This window comes from Typopeltis vanoorti, chromosome 21, assembly GCF_054136105.1.
Source record: "Typopeltis vanoorti isolate ZY-2024b chromosome 21, IOZ_Tvanoo_1.0, whole genome shotgun sequence".
In the NCBI taxonomy this organism is placed as follows: Eukaryota; Metazoa; Arthropoda; class Arachnida; order Uropygi; family Thelyphonidae; genus Typopeltis; species Typopeltis vanoorti.
In genome coordinates, this window is record NC_143569.1 from 94,838,804 (window position 1) to 94,863,277 (window position 24,474).

General features: G+C 36.3%; 1 protein-coding gene across 1 annotated transcript in view; it reads right to left on the reverse strand.

The window, feature by feature from the left end:
* LOC150095123 (glucose transporter type 1-like) overlaps positions 1–24,474 on the reverse strand; it is a 407,241-nt gene that overhangs the window by 365,010 nt on the left and 17,757 nt on the right. Inside the window, exon 2 of the mRNA XM_090411496.1 lies at positions 12,112–12,174. The gene's annotated coding sequence lies outside the window, so the exon portion shown is untranslated. The remainder of the gene's footprint in view (positions 1–12,111; positions 12,175–24,474) is intronic.

The following is a 24,474-nucleotide window of genomic DNA, read 5'->3' on the forward strand; positions in this document are numbered from 1 at the left end:
AAATTCTCAACACTTAAAACAATGTTAGCCAAGTATCGTTTCAAAAATGGCATCACTATCTTGCTTTCATTGTACTTTGCTCTTTGCTCTTTTTTTTCAATGAGATATCGCTTGTTTTTTAAGATGAAGTAGGCACAAAAAAAAGCTGTTGATACCGGTTAACGAGGCAACTCACAATTTACTTTTTGTCTTCTTCCTTAGAGAGATCATATGGAAATTCTCAAAGAATTGTAAGCTATGTAGGAAACCAATGGATTCTAAATCTGGCCAGAATCGGTTGAACGATGCCAACACGAGCGCTCTCTACGGTTGATTATTATCAACCAAAGAGATATTTCTTTAAATCATTCTGTAAGGTCGTTGTGCAAGAAAAAAAAAATTCATAATTTGAAGTCAAATACTCCATTCTTCGGAAAAGGAGAAGAAAGTAATGCAGATACCCGAGCAAGCCAATGTGGGTTCCATCACTCTTGTCTTAAAGTCTACACGAAATGATAGTAAATCTACCTTAACTACGATTTATTCTACGACTTTTGGTAGATTCTTAAATGGCATCGAGAATGGCACGGGCGAATTCACCTAATTCCGCCAGTCTCGACCAGATCGTGTCATTTAGGTAGTTGACAGTAATGACTCTCATAGGGGCGCGTACATAAATCTCTGCGAATAAAGCTTAGATGTTTTCTCTCACTGTGGTCACGTGGTGCTCTTTGGAAGCTCATGACTGCGTTTCATTGTAGTCACGTTTCCCATTTGCAAATAGATTTTGGGAAATCTTGAGGAAATACGTTGTCGGTTCAGCAACCTATCAAATAGACTGCTCGTGAAAAACATCATAACGTAATATGGATTGAAACGGTGCAAGCAGGAAGGAGTAACGTATAGAACTTGTTTACTTACACTTACGAGAGACCATCGACATTGGGAATGGCCATAACTCAGGATGAATCACTCCCAACCGTTATAATAAACTACTGTAACATGTTGAAAGAGTTAATCATGAAAAGGGTAACATTTTATTGGCAGTTAACAATGAGGAATTTAAATTCTATGGACAGTGAATATCCTTTGGACTATAAGTCTGCAATGCAGAGCAGATGACATCATTGAAGCAGTTCCTGCAGTCTCAGAAGAGGACAAAATCTGATAAACAAAAACAACCTCTCCCTTAGCCCACCTACGGTACTATTGTACCAAAGGTTTACAACTTTATATAGAGTCATAAAAATATGTGGATTAGCAGCATCTCTTTATCAAATGAACAGATGCTCTTCTTTTGGCCGGTTTGCCATTGGTCTATCGGCGCTAACTGGTTAATTGTAGTGTGCTGAGTATCACGCAGCAATTAATTATTTTATTAAGCGGCAACCAGTCATTCAGTATCACAATTTCAGAAAGTTTACCATTTTTTCGTTATTTTTTCTCCTTCCTCTCCGAAAAACATAATGGATGACTTTTGTATTCTTTACCAGTCTTTGCAAATTCTGCAAAACAATGGTCATACAGATATTCCCCACCTATTTTTACTCTGGTGTTACTCGGTGATGCCAACAACTTTGCAGAAACCAGTCACTATCATCTGCTCTTTCTCTCAAACAACACGTGATTCAAGTCAACCAAAAAACACAGTATCATCTAAGCTACTATCTAAGCAGAAGGATGGTGCTCCAAGAAACTGGAGATATATTTTCTATATATACTGTGGATTGTATTAAAAGGGAACTGGAATTATATTTGACTTACGGACGTCAGATTATTCTAATCTGACGTCCGAGAACTTTGAAATTCGAATTGTTATGTTTGCCTCCTACTGACTCTGATCTTGGTAGATGGATGACTTTCCATTTAAAGACCAGGACTGGAATCATATTAAGGTATTCTTACTTTTTCCATACCCCTTTTAATCGAAGTTAATTTAGACGATCTCTCTCTCTCTCATGCAATTAGCTAGGATCTTTCTCTATGACAAAAGCAAAAAGCAGAGAAAAATATTTGTCGGAAATTATAGCACAGTTTGTACTGTTGTGCAGTTTAGTGTACTCGTTCTCTCATGCGACTGGTAGAGAACGAGCTCTTAAAACAAATAATAAAAACGAGTTTACAATCCTGAACAGTTTGTACAACACCTTGCAATGTTTCAGCAAATGGAAGGTGACTGGGTTGCTCCCCTCTACTCAAAGAATTGAGTAGAGGGGAGCAACCCAATTGCGATGAACTCGCGACTCTTGCTCTTCATTTAGAAATACCTCATTGAAATCCCAGACTTATGAGGACTTTTACATGAATGCGGATCCCATCTACAACAGTTAGTATCGAGAGTGATCAAAGGGTTAGAAAATTATGGAAACCGGCTCTATAGCGTAACTTTACCAAATCACTTTATGTCTCTAATAAGAAGCGTCGTGGTCCCAGTACGGGCAATGAAACTCACGAGGTACCTAAAGACATTCACAAGGAACTGCGACTACAGAGAGATTCGAATCTACAGCCTGTTAATTGAAAAGATGGTATGATAACCACTCGGGCAACCAAGCTTACAGTTTCAACTAAAGGCGAATTGGTTATTCTCATATGAAGGTCTCGAAAATTTTGGGGTTGTTCAAACTTAATTTTGGGGTTGTTCGATACATGTACACACAAATACACACATATCAAAAATTCAGAAAATCTTAGAACGTCATTAGAGAGTATTCGTTTGAAAGGAGGATATAAAAATATCTGTTAAGCAACCATATTTAGTGTCAATTTTGTCAGAGGAAGTTCATAAATCATTATGCATTTACTTTTATATACTTTTTATTATCTATAATGATGCACGACTGTATATTTTAAATTTCTGAAATGCGTAGTCATGTACCTATATTCCCGTAATGATTACAACACAAACCCTTCATTTTTTAGAAAAATCTGTTATCAGAATTGGATTCTACTAAATTTAAAGATTCAAAAATCATTCAAATAGTAGAATTCTCAAATTCTGGCTTAAAATTATTATTAAAATACGATCTAATTTCGACACTGGACAGTTTTATGCACGATTTTTACATAGACTAGAACTTGCATGTGAAGTTCATTTATAATCATCAGTCATGTATATATATATATATATATATATATATATATATATATATATATATATATATATATATATATATATATATATTATTATTATTATTATTGAAAACTATTTATAGTATTGTAGTGACAACTGTGTAGGACACTGGACAACATCTGATGTTGTTAACTTGAAAAGAAGGTGGTCACTTGGCTGAGTCGTCGTGAGTGAGTGCGTTGTTCTAAAGTAAGCTATAGCATCAATCTCTACTGCAACCGGTTGAGATTGTCACAGATAATGAATCAGAACCTCTATAAACAATTCTTCAACACTTTCGAGATGAAGGTAGTAAGAAACGACAACACAAATGAGCTTTGATACCACAATGCACCATGTCGCGCGATCCTGAGTAAGCGTTGGTTACTGTGCATTTGATTAATTATTGGCCAACTACCTTCGATTTGCTCAACAAATTATCTCTTCAGCATCTTCTTCTTTGCCATTGAAGTGAAAAATTTTCCAAGACGTCGCGTATATACCGACTGCACACGACATGGCAGCTGAAGATGATGGACGGATCGCTAAAATCGCTGTATACAAGTAGGTCCTTTAATTTTCCTATACTTTTTTTCCCCGGAAATGTTTTTCAACCATCCTCATATATTCTTCTGATAGACCCTGAAATACGTGGTAAAGAACTTTTGAAAGTTCTGTGTGTCATTCCATTTCTAATCCTATGTATTGTCTGTTCAGGAGGAAGTTTTTTGTAACCCTATGATCCTGAGAGCAATGTCGTCTAGTATCCTGGCAGGGACACTCTAAGTCTCAAGACCAAAAGCGAGGTTTAAGACTAAACGCAATCCAAGAAGATCTTAACATATGACGCAGCAGAAGAATTTTTTATTATATATTTCAATAGCTGGAATGGCAAAAGAAGGCTACAGCAGAACGAGAATCTCCAGTCTGTTAATCGCTATGGATTTGTTGCTCTACGACAGATCAACAGTACTTGACAAATCACTACATTAAAATTGTGGTATTGTCAAGTTATATGACATATTTCCACATAGACAAACCGAGTAGAGATATCTTCTGGATATGGGCAACTGCATTTAATTGGCCATCTGTGGACTCAGCGGTACATCAGTTTTGGAACACAGTCATACTCATTGGCGAGTGGCTGCTAGTGCATTGATTACTATCCCTGCGTATATCATTTCCCAGCATATGTTCCAAAGCATCTTCATACCTGGTATGTTTCCCATCTTATTCAGTATTCAGTCCTTCCTGATCGATGCCTGTCTTCATATTAATATAAAAGGGTACATACTCATGGCCCACATACTGGATTCATTTCAGAAAAGGCAGATGGATATATTATTACGGATAGGATTACAATTTATCGAAGACTTAAGAGGTGCATGAATAATGTCCAGTTAGGATTATGTAAACGTTAGTTTTGAGCCGATTTCGTGTGAGTTGATATGTCAGAGAAGTTTTCTTAGATTTCATTAATTTCTTCTAATCCCAGTGGACGTCGCACCCCACATCCCCACGATGTTTAATTCCTCTGAAAATAAAATTAGCCCAATATGGCGTCATCGCTGCAAAGATGGCACGTATTTGCGATAGACTGGCTTGCGCGCGCCAGAATGCCATCCCTAGCTTCCTTTCCGTCCAGGAGATAAGGCGGGTGTCAGACGGTGATAAAAGGCTGTCCCTAGTGTAAAACCCGGCACTGCTACACGGCCCCGAGCTCGTTCGACGCACAACCCAAGTGGCCTCCGGTGAGCGAAGCATCATCACCGTCTGCATGGTGGCTCGGAGATGCGCGCGATACGCGAACTGATAAGACGTACACCTAACAGATCACTGTCAAGAACGGCTTCAGCAGGGACTTCAGGTCTCTTGGGAAGTGATGAGGTTTGTTTCTTATTCGCGTGACGGGACCGAAAGGGTAGGATGGGTATTGCATGGTGGGCATAGGCAACGGGACATACTGGGACAACGGACTCTATCACGGGACATGCTAACTCCGTAACTTTTACTTAGGCAGCTTCAGAATCCTGCCTTAGTCCTACTGCATTTTAAATTAGAATCGCATTATTAAATTAGAATCGCATTATTACTTTTTTTACTTAGGCAGCCTCAGGATTCTGAGGCTGCCTAAGTAAAAAAAGTTTGCTACAAAGAAATAAAATAAAAATATTCCCCAACGGCAGCCTGAATAATTATAGCAATAATTGAGTAGGCAGTATTATTCTCACAGTATTCCAAAAAAGCAGTCTTATAGTATAGAAAAAACATTGGATATAACAGAAATAAATTTGTACATGAAGTTTAAATTAACAGCAATATTACATTACTGATCTTAGTCTCGTGATATCTGTGAATAGCAGAAATTATGTAAGGATGTTATTTACTAAAAACAAACTCAAAATAACAAAAGAATGTTCATAGAGAAATACTATGTAGGACCATAGTAGTAGCACTGTTTCAATGCGAAGTTAGAAAAATAAAATAAAATGTACCATCTTTCGTGCGTGGAATTCGCTTAATAAAAGAAAAATTATATAGTGCATTAGTAGTGGGTAGGCTGTGGGTTACATAATCAAGGAATCCTGACAAATTGGACAAAAATATTATTTTTTCAAGTCATGCCAAGTTTCCAAGTCTGATCTGACTCGAAAAAGAAGGCAAAATTACTTCACTGTTACTACTATATCAACCAGCCAAATAGGCAGTTGCTTCACTTTTAATTCAAGTAACAAAAGAGTCATTATTATTCCCCCCCCCCTAATATTGTCATTCAAACAAATCCCTCATTTGTATTTACATTATTACTGTTTGGCAATACAAATTAGTTTCTATATACGCAGTTTCTATTTTTTTTTTTTTTTTTTTTTTTTTTTTTCCCTACAAAGAAATTTGCAAGCAGACGAGCTCAAAGGAAATTTCGGAGCCACGTGCTTAGACATCGAAGAGTATCCGTTGCAACTAACTTAACTATTTCGACTGATAATCCAAACTTGAGATAGATGGTCACTTTTGGGAACAGACAAAACTCACACAGACAAGTTCTATGCTGGCCTGTTATCCGAACGGATAAAAATAGCTTACGAGCAATCCAGTCAACAGGCTATGGATTTGAATCTCCCATCATGGGCACAGATGTTTTATAAATGTCTAAATGCTAAATAATTGAATCGCACAAGGTGAGACCACTACCTTTTTTTATGAATGGCCTGAAGTATTGCAAAAAAAAAAAGTCTAGATTATCTAACTTTTTGTTCACTAACAATATCATTGTATACAGGACAACCTTTTGCGGAAGGGATTCACATGAAAATAGGGGGGGAGTTACAACATTGTTTAGCGCCTTGCATCCTGGAACAATGTGCAGTGTTGCTACCGGTGTTATCCTGATTTCATTTAAAAGAATTTTTCGACCTTTTGTAAAATGCTGAAGCCATTTCAAATGGTTGAACGTAGAATGGAAATAATATCCCCGTATGACTTTAACATAATTTCGTAGAATTATGATTCCCCTCCCCCCAAGTTTAGCACGGAATTTCACTTAAATATAAAGCCCGAAAGGCTTCATAATTTAAGTAAAGTACATTTGATTTGGCATATGATATGTAAGATATTATTATTATTATTAGACACCTCCAGGGAGTCCAAAGACTCATCGAGGGAGGGCACCTGCTCTACAGCTCTTTCAATCCACCAACTAACCGCAACTACACCAACGCCATCTACCACCACTAGTATTTCCAAAGACAATCACAAACATCCATGCCCACGGTGGGATTCGAACCCGCAGCCTTTTGGCTGGAGAGTTAACCACTCGTTACGTTACGTTACGTTAACCACTCAGCCAGCCAGGCTGGCATTTATATTAAAACGGAGAATATTATGAATCCAGCCATATTTTAAGGCAAATATAGAAAGAAACCTAAAAGTTCCAAAAATTTACCAGAGAGTTTATGACAATGTAACCTTTGGTATTTCGAAACTTTTTTGTTTGTTTCTTTCTATATTTAGCTATAAAATATGGCTGGATTCGTAATATTCTCCGCTATAATACATTGCAATATATTATTTATATTATCAAAATCCCGTAATACAGAGTATTAATAATAAACTGAAAGATTTGATTTTGTAGTCTAGCTACGTCAATGCCTAATACGTCAACATTAAGGCTTCCGTGCATAGCATCGATGGGAAATACACACAGCGCAGTATTGGTGCAAATAAGTTTCTTTTATAATATTTTGTCAACCAAATTTGATAAATCTTACTAGCATTACAGTCGAAAACAATGTAATATCATTCTTTGTATCATTGATAGCATTCTTTACCTTGCCAAATGCAGCTTGGAATGCATCTGAGTTAACATTGTAGGCCATGATCGAGTGTGTGTCCCTACAATAATGAAAAGACAAACAACGTGATTGAATTGACATTGATGAAAACATAATTAGAGGGAACAAAATGGTGAATAAGCAAGACCGATTTGTATACACAAATAACATATTTCATATCACAAGATATTTGGATATAACATTTATTCTGCACGCTGATTTGATGATGCTATTAGTTAGACCTATGCTAGATGATTAGCTGAGAACGATATACAAGATTTATATTTCAGGACGAGAAAAGAGGGAAAACAAGTAGAAAAAACGTGGTTAGGAAAAACTTTTTGATACTTTAAAGGATGCAAAAAAAAAAAATCGCCATCATGCAGTTTCACATTCTGCTATGACCGTAACAAGGCGATTTGTTGCCATGGATTCCGGGATAGGATTTCTTCTCATAACGATGAGCATCAGCCAGGGAAAGTGTAGCATAATCCTTGAAGCAGGACGGCTTCTTCACATCATTAAGTCAGTCAATGGAGAAACATTTTGCGTCTCCCATCATCGTCTTTCTGCCATTAACCCAAAATATCCGTGTCACCACCTTATAGTGCCACAAGTAAGGCGAAAGGTCACAGGGATGCAACTTCACCTGAGACCGTGTAGCAACAACACATTATTGACTTCAGCCACTACAGATGTCGCCACGATGCAACAATGGAACGTAATCGTTGCCATGGTAACAATGAAAAGTGCTCCAAATAATGACACTAACTCCATCTCATGTCTGAATAAAAATCAAATTTATGTCATATTTTCTTTTAACTTTCTTTGCTAGGTAGAAAGACTATGAAAACATGTACACCACCATCACCGAAGTTTTGTCAAAGTTTTCCTATTACGTACAGGTTATTCAACAGACAGAAAGAGACATGATTAACTCATTGTGGTATTTTATTTAACACCATTTTGTTCATTTACGTGTATCTCTGATCAGACCTTCACACACACACACACACACACACACACACACACACACACACACACACACACACACACACATATATATTGATCACATATATATATATATATATATATATATATATATATATATTGATCACAAACACACACACACACACACACACACATATATATATATATATATATATATTGATCACAAACACACACACACACACACACATATATATATATATATATATATATATATATATATATATATATATATATATATATATTGATCTAGTGATGCACACAGGAGCCACTTTATGAGAAACACTGGGGGAAACCGACTTTATCGACCACTTTATAACGTCATATTGCCACGTAGTGTTTTATTACACGCATAAAAGACTAGTCCGAATCGAACAAATACAGGGGATGTTATTTCAGTTTGAACTTGTAAATGTTTGTGTGCAATATTCTAATCTTATGATTAGTGTGTTTGGAGTAATTTTTGAAATCTGCAGCTGTTTGTAGTTTAAAAGGTACTTCTGGACTCCAAATTGTCTGATACACAAACAGCAGCCTTTGTTGGGTTTTCACGAAAAATACACTAAAGATATACCCTATTTTTGTATCCCTTCAGACAAAACTGAAAACTGTACGTACAGAGAATCAAGTATTGGTTGGAATGCAGTTTAATCACCTCGACTTCAATAGCCAGTTCTAACACGTTATTTTACATGGTTCACATGGTGCAGGAACGAATCAAGCAACATGAGACTGAATATTCTTTCTCTTGGTGTGTGTGTGTGTGAGCGCGGTTTATTGGCTTGCACCGTTGCCTAAATATGAACCCGACTAAAAATGTGCGATCAGGTGTAGTGATCCACCTGCCGTCCGTCATCTTGCAATTGCGAGATGAAATCAGTCTTCATGGACCGACAGTTTCAGTCTTCCACCACCTTCGGAAATCGCTGCAAAGGAGAAACGCCATTATTTAGATCAGGGATCGGCAACCGGCAACCGAAACGTGCATTTTTGGCAGCCCATGAAAGGTTGACTATACTTACATGGCATGTGGCCCGTATGTTGAATTATTTAAATAATACATTTTATAATATGAATAATAAATTAAAAATAATTTTATACCTATACTTCGTGATATCGCCGTGCAACTTGGCGAGTCATCATGCGTGGGGATAACAACACTTTTATTACAACACAATGAAACATTAAACAACGCATTTTCGTTAGAAAATATCCGAAAATTTTATCAATGCTTATCAAAAAAATTTGAAGGATTAATCAGTTTCGCAAGGAAGATGATATAGTCACATTTGGAAGCACATATATTTTGCGAACAAGAATTTTCTGCTATGAATTTTATAAAAAAATTTTTCTCGACTGACTGATGAACATTTGCATGCTTAGATTCGAATTTGCACCTCAGGTTATAGTGGATATAGATAATTTGGCTAAGGGAAAGAGTCATATTAAGCAGGGAGATACATATTGTATGCATAAACTATATTACTTCGTTTTTTCGTGATAATAATTTTTCATCGAGTTTCATTTTCATGTTTGTTTCATATCTCGTACTTTAAATATTTCTGCGTTTTTCAAGATTGATATAATTAAAATTAAAAATTAAATATTTTTTTCACTGACTATTTTTCTCTTAATTAAACGCTTGCGGCCCGATTATTAAAAATAAAAGTTGAATGTGGCCCATGAGTCTGGAAAGGTTGCTGATCCCTGATTTAGACTAAAGGAGACGTTACATAAATTAATATCAGACGCCCTTTCTATCTTTATTCTCTCTTTCCCTACACAGACAAAAACTCCAACAGATGTATCAATCTTGAATCCGGCTACTTTTGACAGAGCAGTATACATAAATCGAAATTAGCAGATGATAGCTTGAGAGTAAAATTAAAAAAAAATTGCACACAAAAAACAAATTTTTCAACATTTGTGCGAGCAGAGAGAAGGGAAAGGTAATATGTCACTTATGCCGCACACATGCCCTGTTAATTGTCGGAAGGCGAGTCTGTAGCCATGCCAAAGGATGCCTCATTTGCGACTGTCTGATAATTCAGGGGCTGTTATCACTAGCTACACACTTGTAGGGCGTTCTTTTGCTCCACTGAACGTGACGTTTCTCTATTCCTCTCCCCCACCACTAACCATTTCACCCCATCCCTAATTACTGATCAAGAAGACCATGAAACCTCCCACAAAGGGGAAGAAGACTGCAGACATGCTAACCGTGTTATCGAGTGAAAACTGTCTGCAAACTGTTATTGCTGATATTGCAGTAATTTCAGCTGAATGCAGAGAGAGAGAGAGAGAGAGAGAGAGAGAGAGAGAGAGATTAAAGGCTTTTGGATTCATGACAGCAACAACGTCACCCCAAAGAGGTATTCCCAAAGGAACGCTCGCTAAAATTAATGACAACGTCCTTTTCTAAATCCGAGTTAAAAACGAACATGGCAGTAAAAATAATTTGTATTTTGACATGTAAATGGCATCATTGGGTTTATTTTTTTTCGACATTCTCGAAGTTCTCGACATTCTCATTTCGACATTTTCGAAGCTTCACATTATATTCGGATATCATAGCTGATATTGTGGTCCGTAATTTCCATTACGGACCACAATATCAGCTTATAAATTAATAAATTCGTATAAATTAATAAAAAAATCTATTAATTTATACGAGAAGAAACAACTGTGAGATCTGCAAGGAATGCTTTTTTATTATTATTATGTTTTTATTAAACTAATAATAACAATAATAGATAGGACACATGTATAGCGTTCTTTGCTTTGTCCAACTTAATCCCATACAACCGTAACCTGCCATACAAAAGTTCGTGTTTTTATGACCAGTGTGCCTGTTTTGAGCGGATGACAACTCTCAGATTTCTCGTGTTATATGGGCTCACTCATCTTCATTTGAAAAACTCTTATGAAGGTTCTTTGGGCGAAAATCTCCAATGGAATATTATGGGGAATGTCATGTCATTCTAGGTTTCATTCTAGAGAAGGATTCAAACTCAAAGCGATGATGGAAGAATCGAAATGTGACATACATGACAAAGAACAGCAACCCATGATCACTCCTAAACGACCACCGACCAGGTTTACCAACAGTTGACCTGCATTGTTTGATCAAATTTCGTAACCAAAAAGAGAACAGAAAGGATGGAAATGTGGTAAGTTCATTCATTATATAAGTGTATCAATAGGGTTTCCCCCTCTTGATAAACAGGCAAGCTGGTTGGCGAGCATAATACACTCGTTTCGTGCCTGATAACCTAAATATTTCTAACTTTGCGATCTTAACTTGTTCTCAGAAGTGAAAAAGTATTCTCCGAAATTATTTTTTGAACCTCTTTGAGAAATAATGTATTTAAGTAACGATGTGAAATGCTGTATAGGTGATGTTGTTGCCTGAGGACACGGCAAATTTGTATTATTACGAAGGAAAAAAAACATTTTGGCCTAAGAACGGCTTGATATTCCTTCATGTAAATAAACAAAAATAAATGTTTTTTTGAAGTACATTTCGAACTTATTTGAATATTAAGATTTAAAAGCTTCAGTGTATCATTATGAGCTCTGTTAAACTTGAGCTGGGTGTTTGTTAATTTAAAATACTTTCGACCATAGTACGTAAGCATTGAGTTAATGGTCAGCTGAATTCAATGAAAGGATTAAACTTACCTCTATGACCTCTTAGATATCCACGGGACAGTTCCATGGACAACAAATATTCGCAAGAGTGTTCTGAAAGCAAAATAAATCAGAATTAGAAGGAAACAGAAGAAAAAGATAAGATTTGATCAGTTTAAAACAGAGGTGACATTTGATAAGCATGCACGCGCACATACAAAAAGATTCATAAGAATTAAAAGGCTTTACTAAACATTTCAGGTTTGCTTAATTCACAACGAATTTGAAACGCGCTTATAGCTCCTTCATTTTCAATAACTTCCATGATTTTCATATTTTATGATCATTATGATCTTCTAGAAACTCGATAACACGCAGAAAGTGAAATGGTAAGTCATGTAATTTAATTTGTAATCAAATATAGTTATTATATTACATTTAAAATGACCAAATATGTAAAAATTATTCGTTCTTTCAAAATATCAAATTTGTTCAGAATTATTTGCACTTAGCGAAGTATTAAGAAGTGAACTTGCGACAGAGAATAACATAAAAAAAATAAATAAAACCTAGTATGCTGGTGTCTGCATTTTTTCTTCCCTTCTGTTATTTTTTTTCAGTGGAAGAAGCAAATTGGGAACTACATACTCAGCCATACAAAACAGTAGTTTAATTATGAACATGATACATGGATATCCATTGCAACAATAAAAATCAATTCTAATAATAAAATAAAAACAACAGGAATTATAACAACATAGTTATTATTTTGTAAGGATGTTTTCCGTTTCTAATAAAAAAAGGTTTTTCATCTAAATACTTAACTTCTGAGATGTCTGTGGTAATAATGAAATTCATGTATTAAAGTCCACATAATTCTAATTGAAATGAAAGCGAGTATGTGAAATATCAGCTAAATAAAAATAACAAACCCTTATTGTATCAAAGTTGGAATGGAATCAACAGATCAAACCTGGTTTGACAATGAAAAAGTGGTAGTATATGTAAACTGGAATTATCCGCTTTCAAATCGCAACGTCCTTATCCAAAGTCTGTGTGATGAGATTTTTGATGAACCATGAGTAGTCTTGATTGTCTGTGTACGCCATTCCTGTTTTTTGGAATGGCTTAGAATAACCTTCGTTGGCTGTATGAGTAGGCTAATCTGGATTTGTGTTTGTCTTATTTTCCACATCTTTAACATTGTCTAAGGCCACGCTCTCTCTCTCTCTCTCTCTCTCCCTCTAGATTGTTCTGTATGTCCTGCATATCATATGCAGCATGAACAGTGCATTTTATAAATCCTTGGGTTTTAAGGAATGAGAGTTCATTAAGGATTGTGTGAATCTTGCATAGTGGGATTGGACTCTCCTCTGTTTTTGCATTTGATGAATTTATTTATGAAATCATTTGTGGGGAAAATTCACTGAAAAACTACCGTCAAAAACTAAAAGTATGGTAACATTATGTGGATGATACATTCGTCGTCTGGTCAGGCTCAATTGAACAACTAACTCACAGACTACTTGAACAGCTTACCTCCACGCATATATTTCACTCTTGAATTTAACAATGACAGGTCATTTCTGGGCATACTACTTGAGGTCTTCGAAGAGAACAAACTCGTTTAGTCAGTGTACAGAAAAGCCTATCCACACTAAAAGATACTACCTCTACTCATTTCATCATCACCCGACGCAAAAAAACTTCAAATAATTAAAACACTAGCAACACGATCAGCAAATTCTTGCATCCCCCCCCCTCAACTACAACAACGACAAATAAGCTACAAGATCAAGATTTTTACATCTTCCTAAACCATACAATGTACAGCCCAAAGAGCTAGCAGTTTGTAAAATCAACTGTTCATGTGGCATATATTATCTAGAACAATCAGAACGATCCAGAGAGAGAGAGAGAAATTAACATGTAAGAACATATTAAAGATGTGGAAAAGAAGAATAAAACTCAAATCCAGATTATCCTATTACAGAACCAACAAAGGGCATCTTGTGCTTTGGCGGAAGCAGAAATGCCACCCCCCCCCCCCAACTATAATCGCTTTGTCAGACAATTCAAGAAAGCTTAAAAAGTGCTGCACACACTCACTCAATGCAATAAAAACCAAGCATAGTTTTGAATAGGATACATGTTATGTTTTGAAACGCTTAATTTCTGCTAAGTTCGCATATAAGCAGAAGGTGGACACTAACTTATAGGTGTTAAGTTAGCGTTTCTGATGAAAATAACCTTGACTTGGTTCACTTTTAAAGGTTTCTCAATTTGTACTACTTCGCAGACATTGTTGACGAGACTGTAATGTGTCTTTGATTATATATTTTGAAGTCTTAAAACATCCATTGCAGATTTGCCTTCTTCACTGTTCTATTCCAAATGTTGTTTACCCAACAGATAAAATTGAATTTTTTTTAAAATACAAAAATGGTAATTTCGTTATTTATTTATTTTACATAAACAGCATACAATATAAGTAACTACATAAAATCTGAAGTTATCCCAATTTCTTTCCTAAAAAAAAAGTGTCACCTAGGCAAGCTAATATTCCGAAAATCGAGGACGTCACTATATTATAAGACAAAGGATACCTCCATTGCATAGCACGGAGGCATCCTTCCCTAATGTCTGTTGTGGATTCCTTTTGTTGTTGTTTCCACTGAAGTAACTGAAAGTTGAATTCCACCGGGAGATAGTGTTATTCTGGTCAATATGCTGGAAATAAGAAAAATCTCCTCATTTGCAGTAGTAGTCGCTGTGCTCAGGCTATGAACTATCTACCATAATCCTGATCTTATTCCAGCAGACTACGATCTTTTCCGAAACCTTAACAAGACCTGGTGGGCACCCACTATTCCTATGATAATAACGTCAACCTTGCTGTGGAAGATTTTTTGAAAAGCAAGATGACGGTTTCTTCGATGATGGTATCCAAGTACTAGAGCATTGCTGGAATATGTATATTGACTTATGAGGAGAATTGAGTGAAGTCTTTTACGCATGGCATCCACATCCTGAAGCGATCCCCCCAGGCCAGGATTTTTTGGCGGCTCAGGTTAAGGACAACGTATTGCTATACAGTCTACAGGATTTAGGATCAATTAGTTTAAATGATAACACAAAACTAATATTTATTTAAAAAACTACCAGTATCTACATAATACAAACTAATAATAATATTCAAAATTACTTCAAAGTATATTTTCTAGCTTTTGTCGATGCAAATTTATCAATAATGTCAGTAAAATCGACTCGCTTAGCCAAATCATTTTCAATGCACAAAATTGCTAGGGGATTAAGTCGTTCTTAGCTACTTATAAATCTTTTGGAATTCTTGAAAGCTGATAGTTCGTACTATCTCTTGCCGCATGTTGTTTGAGATTACTCTGGGCCAAGTACTAGGGGTCATCACATTTTATATCAGATTTTTCAACAGGGCTTGCAACTGAAGCATCAACTGTATCACATTCTTCCATAATTACTCCTTCTGCAGGTTTCTCACTTGCGGCCTTTTCTTCAGTTGCAAGAGGTTCACATGGAACAGTCGCTTGACTTTCGACTGCCTTACGAGTTTCGATTTGACACTGATATTCTGTTTGGATTTCAATGTCACAAACATTATCACCACCTTCACTATGATCAGTACTGGGAACTATGTCCTTTTCATTTTCAGATTTTAAAAATTTGGTTATGAATTGACGACCTCGTGATGCTCTCGATTCTCTCTCGGATTTAAGTTTCCTCTTCTGAGCTCCGGACTTATGTTTGTACTTTGAATCAGACATTGGGATTTCATTTATTTTAAGTAGAACGTATTTGTTGCTTGAGAGCAATTTATTTAAATATTTTTAATATCTCAAATTTGTATGATCAGAAAAGAAATAATAATTAAGTTTGTTTCATACAAAAAAACATAACTAAAAAAGCTCTATATTTTCTTTTACTTATTAACTAGCAAAATTTTAATTCAAATAAGACAAATTCTTCTCAAATAAAGAATTTTGTAAGAAAATTTTCAGTTTCTTGAGATCAACTTAACCAAGTGAAACTATCAAATAAAGCTTTCTCTTTTACGAATAAAATAAACTTTTCTCAGCTTCCGTAGCATACGCACCGTAGGTATCGTAGGGTAGTGTGCCGGTAACGTCGGCATTGAAACGACGGCTTGCATAGAAAGCGAGACGGGCGAACGAAAACCGAAAAGTACGTAAATCCTTTCGAATGCGGAGTTCAGAAGAGTAACCATAAGTCTGAAAAGATGGATAATGGGTTGGAAACGAATGCAAAAGCCAGTAGTCCCTCTCGGCACATATTTATTCATATTTTATGAAGTTTCTTTTTGTCTTTTGTTAATCTCACTTAACTAGCCGATCCGATAAGACGGGTTCCCTAATTCCGGGCCCCAGGCTAGAGCCTTGTCAGCTCCGCCCTTGTGGGGGCCCATGCTTTTACGTTTAGACTATGAGCTGTTCATTAATTGCATGAATAATGCAACTTTCCATTGCAAGCATATTCGAATGCATATCCGGAAAAATAGTGGAGCTACAAGAAAGCTGCACTATTTTTGTACATGAATAACCTAAGTAAGTAGCGCGCGCACACACACAAAACATACAATAAATCTTAAATATGTTTAAGAACATATTGCATCGTACTTGAGATGGTCGGTGGCCCACAGTTGATCGTACGATAAGCGTTGTTGCTATGTTATATGGAAAAGCCTCGTTTTCCGATGGGCATGATAAATGGATGACTCTGCACATAAAATGACTGAAATAAATGGAATTAATAGCATCGCACTCTCTCTACTGCACCCCAGATAACTCACCGTGAATCTCAATTCAACAGATGAAGGCAAAAACACTACCGAAGAGTCTATGGGGAAATTAACTAATGTTTTATGTGAGTAATGAAAGACGCAGACGTACACGCGCGCACACACGCACGCACACACACACACACACACACACACACACACACACACACACACACACACACACACACACACACACACACACACACACACTATGAAAAGTCTGGAAAGGGTAATGAAGTTCGCAAGGCCGAATAAGATGATGCTATCATGAACATCATGAACTTCGGCAAAGTTGTGCACTACGTGGTATATTACCTAAGAAAGAGAGAGAGAGAGAGAGAGAGAGAGAGATTCTTTGTATTATAGACCAAACTCTCAAGACACACGTCAGCTTAAATTTATGACTCTTCTTCGCATTGCTGGGTTCAAAGCTGTGTGTGTGTGTGTGTGTGTGTGTGTGTGTGTGTGTGTGTGTGTGTGTGTGTGTGTGTGTGTGTGTGTGTGTGTGTGTGTGTGTGTGTGTGTGTGTGTGTGTGTGAATGACAAGATAGGGAAGAATCTATTAGATGGATAGAAACTAAACCTCGGCATAAAAATGAAATTTTAAATAAAATAAGATAATCTGCCATATATCCACAGACACATTCCAGAATAATTCCAACCACTGTAAATTGAACCAATCTGTCTCTTATTTGTTTCAAACTGAACAATCATATTTGCCTCATGGTACAACTGATAAGGATCTACTCCGATATATATACAATTTTCGTAATGCAGAATGTACCCGCTCTATTTACCAAAATACTTCGTTGCAATACATCCATCTCGACTTGGCTCCATTAGGAACAATCAACTTCAAATTCCTGAAAATAAATGGCCATTCTCTCTCTCTCTCTCCCTCTCCATCTACTATAGTACTGTATCGCAGACTATTTCAGGTTGGATGAGCTTGAATTTTGACATAAAAAAAATGGTTAAACATGAAATCATGTCGTATGAAGATATTTAATAGTCGAGGATATTACACCAGAAATGTTTTGGGGACATGCAATCTAATCATTCTAAAGATTGCATCGATGGAAATAACATAATTGAAATCTGAAACAAATCATAATCAAAGAATGCGCAAAGGGGGAAAAAAAAATCCAAATACCTACCTATTTAGATGCTGAAATAGATTAGCACGTGCACTCTAGTTCTATGTACACACAGAATTACAGGAGACCGTTGCTTTAGTAAGAAAATTAAAGAATTTCAAGTTCTGTAGTCCACGGCCAGGTTGTTGCTATGGCAACACTGGTATATTTCAAGTCATAAGGAAAACGGTCGCCATGGTAACACAATGAGTTGATTTCCGTTCGCATATAGCGAAGTAATAAAACTCGCTCTCCGTGGACTATTCGGTAGTGGTGTCGGTGCTTAAAGCTGAAACTTTGAATTAAGGAAGATAAAGAAAACAGAGACTTAATGAAATGCTTCGACCATGAATAAGCTTTCGACAAAGTAACGTATAATAAGATAATGTTAGAATAATGTCAGAGAAGGGGCTCGTATAAGTAATTAATGAAAAAAAAACAGACGTTTTAATTTAATATTATTATTCCTTTTAATTCTTTTAAATATTCATTCTTTTGGATTGGTTCGAATTAAATTACAGCATTTTGCATTGACGTATTATACCCATGTGCAATAAATACACCATACACGCCTCTGAATGCATCCTCCCCCCCACCAAGGGCAAGTTCGTATTCCTCACGGTATACGAACCCAATTTGTTTCAACCAAAGGGCTTCGTCTATACCGACTGAGCTACCAAAGCTCTACTAAACATACTACCCTTAGATATTTATACGCCTATAGGTTACTGCTATTCATAAAAAACGACAACGAACAGGTAAATATCAAACAAGATGCTTTCCTTAGTAGACATAAGGGCCTAAAATATATAGTTCCTAAAGCAAATAAAGAAGCAGTACACAAAACATTATACTTATTTAGCGCCAAAAGAAGTGAAACCAATACAATAAGAAATTAAACTAACCCAAACAAATACAAAACTCTAATTAAAGAGTATTTATTTTCCCACAGAAATGAGGATGCTCTGTTCACAAAAATTGTATAAATGATTGGTTTAACATATTTGTATTCAAAGATCCAGTTTCTTGAGTAAAATGTGAATATTTAAATGCCATTTAACTACTTTGTTTTATTTTGTTCGAAAACCTAATTAATTTTATACAATTTTTTCTGTATATATTAGTGTCTCCTGTGATTTTATTATATTATTATATTATAATAACACGTATATTATGTAGATATACATATGTGTATATAATGATGCATTACATAACCGTTTGTAACTTCTTTATACATATCGTAACCTGGAAGAGCAGTTGCTCTTAGGTTACATATATGATTATTCAAAATTTTGTACTATAATAAGAAGCTTAGAATAAAGAATATCTATCTATCTATCTAAAAAAAAAAAAAAAAGAAACATCTTACTACTCTTATGAATCGAGCTAACTGATATTTAGTTAACCTTGTATGTAGAGAAAATTCGAACCGATATTTATCCAACTAAAGCATTCATGTGTCCTGAATTTGCAGGTAATTGAAGAGAATGAGAAGTTAGCCACCACATGAATTCGAAACTGGAGTGACACTAAACGCTATTTTACTGCTATTTAATTTTTCACGTGTCTTGAGTAAGATGGAGAAATAGCAGAGGCAAATCACGTGCACATTCTTCTTTCACAGTGCCATTCTGTAAAAGAATACAAAAGAAACTGGGCATCTTTCTTACTTCAGTACGGATAAAATCAAATATAAAAACAAAAAAAAAATAATTATTTAGTGCTAAGGTTTCGTTTTATTTTGAAGCCATGGCCTTGTAATAATGAATACTAATTAAGCGCCTTACTTTTAATGTATCTACTGCTTTGCTGAATAATGATTGTCCTCTCGACACACACCACGTGCAAATTAACAACTAATACATTCAAAGGTGAAACATTTTCAGCATAAATTACTTCGAACTGGCGATTGAAGGCGATCAAGGTGGCATGAAGGTGGCAGGATATTTCTGCGCGGAAACTAGCGTTTTTTCATTACGCCAAAAAGGCAAACCTGGAGAAACACACGTAGTTAAAGGACATCAATGCTTCATATGTTGCTTGGGCCATAAAATCAAACCCAACGGCTTATTTGGAGAAGTTTGTTTTTTAATCTCATTTTTAATCCCTTACGCGGGATTCGAACCCACTATCGTTTCGATGGACAATCAGTGACATTTATCAACTGAATTTTTGTCATCGTCATCTCCGGAATAATGTTTACCCTGAAGTAAGCGATCGAGCAAAAAATTTTATAAATCACTAAAACTTCAAGACGGATAGACAATTTCTGTTAGCCCGTCTAATACATCCTTTAAGAGTTTTTTTTTGTACTGCCTGTCGAGTAAGACACAAAATGAGTTTCGTATCAATAATAAGTGATAAAACTGGTCCGATTCCAACAAATTTAAATTTAAACATTACATTCTACAAGAGAACTATTGCGAGTGAGAAAAATTACGAACATCTCTCTCTTTCTCTTACTCATATCACGGAATCTCATACTCCAGCGATGACTAGCCAAAAACTAATAATGTCGCAATCAACGGTAGCTATTGGAAGATTGTTTTTCTCGTTCGCTGTTACGGATATTAGAAAAGCAGAAGTGGAAATCGCTTTTCATTCTTACACGTCAGATCATATTTAATTCTGACAAAGAAATAAGGAAACCGTTTATAAAGTATGCGCTTAGATAAAAAAAAAATACTGAAAACGAAGTACTGAATATCTAAGACAGAGAAATATTTATGACAGAGAAATTCGGTAATGGTTGATGCTTGACGTGCGCGCACGCACACCCACACATACACACTGTATGTGCTAAAATAAGTATCGGAAACCTCTTGTTTTTGAATGAAACACATTCGTGTATATTCCTGTCGTCCCATGTGGCTTTTGCTACTACATAAGGCAAACACAGATATCCAATAGAGTCGATCGAACATTTGTATATCAATGGAACCTGCGGAGGAACTTACGAACTTCGACACAGGCGTTATATAGAATTTCATATTAGTCCTATCTTCTGTTCATGATAGTCAAAAGACAATCACTTAAAATTAACTGCAGGGAATATTATTAGCTGACGGAAAAGGAAAGGTGGTATCTCATTTAAGAAATGCACGGGAAAACTTCCGGAAACTGATACCAAGAGAGTTCAAAAAGTTTGCTAGAATCCGAGTTAGTAGTAGAACATTATGCAAAAGAGCTGTACACATTTATATGGAAGACAATTGCATGAACCAAAGCAATCAACAGAGCACATTATATTGGTTTAAAGAATATCATAGAGCCTCCGTAACTCAGTCTGTATAGACGAAGCCCTTTGGTCGGAAAGACCGGGGTTCGATTCCCGTCAGTAACTTTTATCTGGTCTCTTTCGACTAAAAGTTGAGTTAGCTGGTCTCATACGGAAGTAGGGGGTTTTTTCATCCGGAAACTCGGATTTTTCGTTCTCAAAACAGGCAAACCAGCCCACGCATCTACAGAGATACGTCACACCGGGAGACATAGGGCTAACCACCTTATTCTCGAGTTGCGGTTGCGGTTGCGAAGTCCAAGAATACTTGCGCAAAGGTCGTGGGCGCTTAATAGCCTGTTAGGACTACTGACAGGAAAGAATATCGTAATTAGTCCACGAATCATTCGTAGATGCATTTTGTGGGAAAAGTGTGAGAAGGAAGTTATCCGAGAAGCACCTTGTTAGGAATGCATCATCCTAACTATGAAGGTTAGCGGTGGCAATCTAATGGTCTGAAGCTACGGTACTTCTCCTGACATGGAGTTTTTTTTTTTTTTTTTTTTTTTTTTTTTTCCCAGGCATTTTACGGAACAGGCCAGTGTATTTTGCAACTCGACAATACACCATCGTTTGACCATAATGCACCATGATATAGTTTGAGGGAAATGTTGCAGAGAAACTCGAAGTTCTACGCAGAATCCTGATCTAAATACAACAGACCACCTTTGGAAGAAACTGGAGCGTAAGAGGCAAGCACGACCAGCGTGTCTCGCTTGCGCGGATTAGATGTAGTGCTGAAGCAAGAATGTTCCAAAGCACCAGACTTACATTACACAGAGTGAACGAGGGTATGATTTAAAATAGTGTCATATGCGATTAGGGACTAAAGAGAGCCTACATACTAATGAATGTGCACTTTACATTTCTTTGAAATACAATATTATCGCATTACTTATTTTAACGTAGTATGGCATGTGTATTCCAACCCATAGTGTGATTCGCAGCTGAGACATGCGCAGTTAAATCTTTTATTTTTAATTTTTATGAACGCCATGGGTATTATTATTATTACCCTAATGCACTAGTAGTAATAGTAATATACTAGTGCATTAGTATTAATGCCATGAGTGGAATAAGGATTAGATAGCCTCGAAAATCCTGCTCTGGAGACCAAACTGATATTTTTCTAGTCAATTCAGGTCTTAGGCAAAGTAGTAGTCTTCTGCTGTACATTGAAATTCATCTGAAGGTGAACTTCACTAATGTAACTAAAGATATTTTCGACCATCGATGCTCAGAGCAGGATCTGAACACACAACCTGTTAGAGAGTAGGTATGCTATCAGGTCAGCCAACCGGCCAGGAATAGTTTATAAATTGGTTTCTTTGGTTAAAATAAAGCTATCAGACAATAAAACCCTTGCAACAATTTTACAATCTAACGAGGAGAAAATAAAATTCAAAACTCAATATTCTTCTTCTTATTGTGCTATCTTCTATCGAAGGTCAGCGACCATCTTGGCGAACAAACTGCGCTCTTGTGCTAATCTGAGCAGTTGTGCACTGCTCCTTCCTGTCCACGTCTTCATGTTGTCAAACCATGATATTCTTTTTCTTCCTCTAGTTCCTTTGCCACCAATTCTTCCTATCAAAATAGTTTGTAGAAGTTGGTATTTGCTGTTTCTCATGATGTGGCCAAGATATGATGTTTTTCGTTTCTTGATTATTTGTACAAGATGTTTAGCTTTGCCAATGGATTTTAAGACATCTTCATTGGTAATTTTTTCTGTCCATGATATCTTTAGCATTCTTCTGTATAGCCACATCTCAAAGGCTTCGATTTTCTTGATGGTTGTCGCCTTCAAAACTCAATATAGGAATGGAAAAAAAATCCATTTTAAACAATGTAATGAAGATATTATAAAGGATAAAATTCAGATATAAACTGCTACAAATGGTATAATTCTTTAAAATTATAAATTAGATGTTTTAAATCATTATGCATAACGCAACCTTTATAAGGCACTACTGTGGAACAATTAGTCGTATGTTATAATGATAAAAACGTAAGAAATCGGTATACAAAAGTATACCGATAATACTATGCAAAACCAGAATGAAAATAATAACAAATTAAGGATTATACGATATGACTTAAATGAATACCACGCTTTTAAACACTGCCATGATGCATGCGATAATATATTTGTGGATTTCAAGTCTAAATAGTTCTCGGAATAATAAAAACAAAAACCTGCAAAGAAACCCTTTGAAGTGAGTGATAAAACAATAAAAAAAATACAAACATCGTATACAGTTTTAAAAAAGCAAACAGGAGGCTTATAAATAATGCTCCAAATGCTTGCATTAAATATTAAATAATTCACTTTTAAACATCAAAGTAATGTAAAAAAAGCGGGGGGAAATGCATCCGCATTACCAATTTAGCGTTTGAAACAATGCGAGCAGTATTTTATTGGGCGGGCAGCCCTGCATGCCTGGAAAGCATTTAAAGAAATTATTTGTTGCCAATTTCTAATTATCTGGCCTGTCTGGTGTTTAGACGAGCACATAACGAACAATAGCTCACAAGCAATGTGCCAACCTATGCATCTAATTAAACGGCTCACTTTTAAGTTGTATTAGCTCGCGGGCGGCTATAAATAGCCCGGCGAACAGTCATCGTTTGTCTGCATTGCCACCAGGGTGAGCTGATCGATACAGAACCTTGACAGACACGTCTCAGTGCCTCCAACAAACCTTGCTAATGTTCATTCACCACACCGTGAAACGGTTTGTTTGGACCCAGAACTCGTTGCTGTGGTTACCGACAGAGGCAAACTGAAACATGGTTGCGTCGGTGGCGCGTACCAGCGATGCATAAAGATACTACAAGTCGCCATTACCGGCAGGATGCTCTTAATAAGGAGGCCTGCACAACCACCCCAGTCATGCACTACGAGAGAGTTTTGCGTATTGTCGCCATTAAGCACGACGTATTTTAAGAATGGGAAATTCGGCTTATAATACGGCGAGTGTTTTACAGGTGTGTCCAAGGATGGGCTTGGAACAATGGATGCGATCCACACACACAGCGGTAATGCTGTTGAATAGTTCCAAATGGTTCCACATACCTTACAAAAAATCCAAGACCAGAACAGAAATATTAGAAATATCTATTATGAAAAAAAAATAAAATAAATAAAACGTTACAGATAACAGAAATGA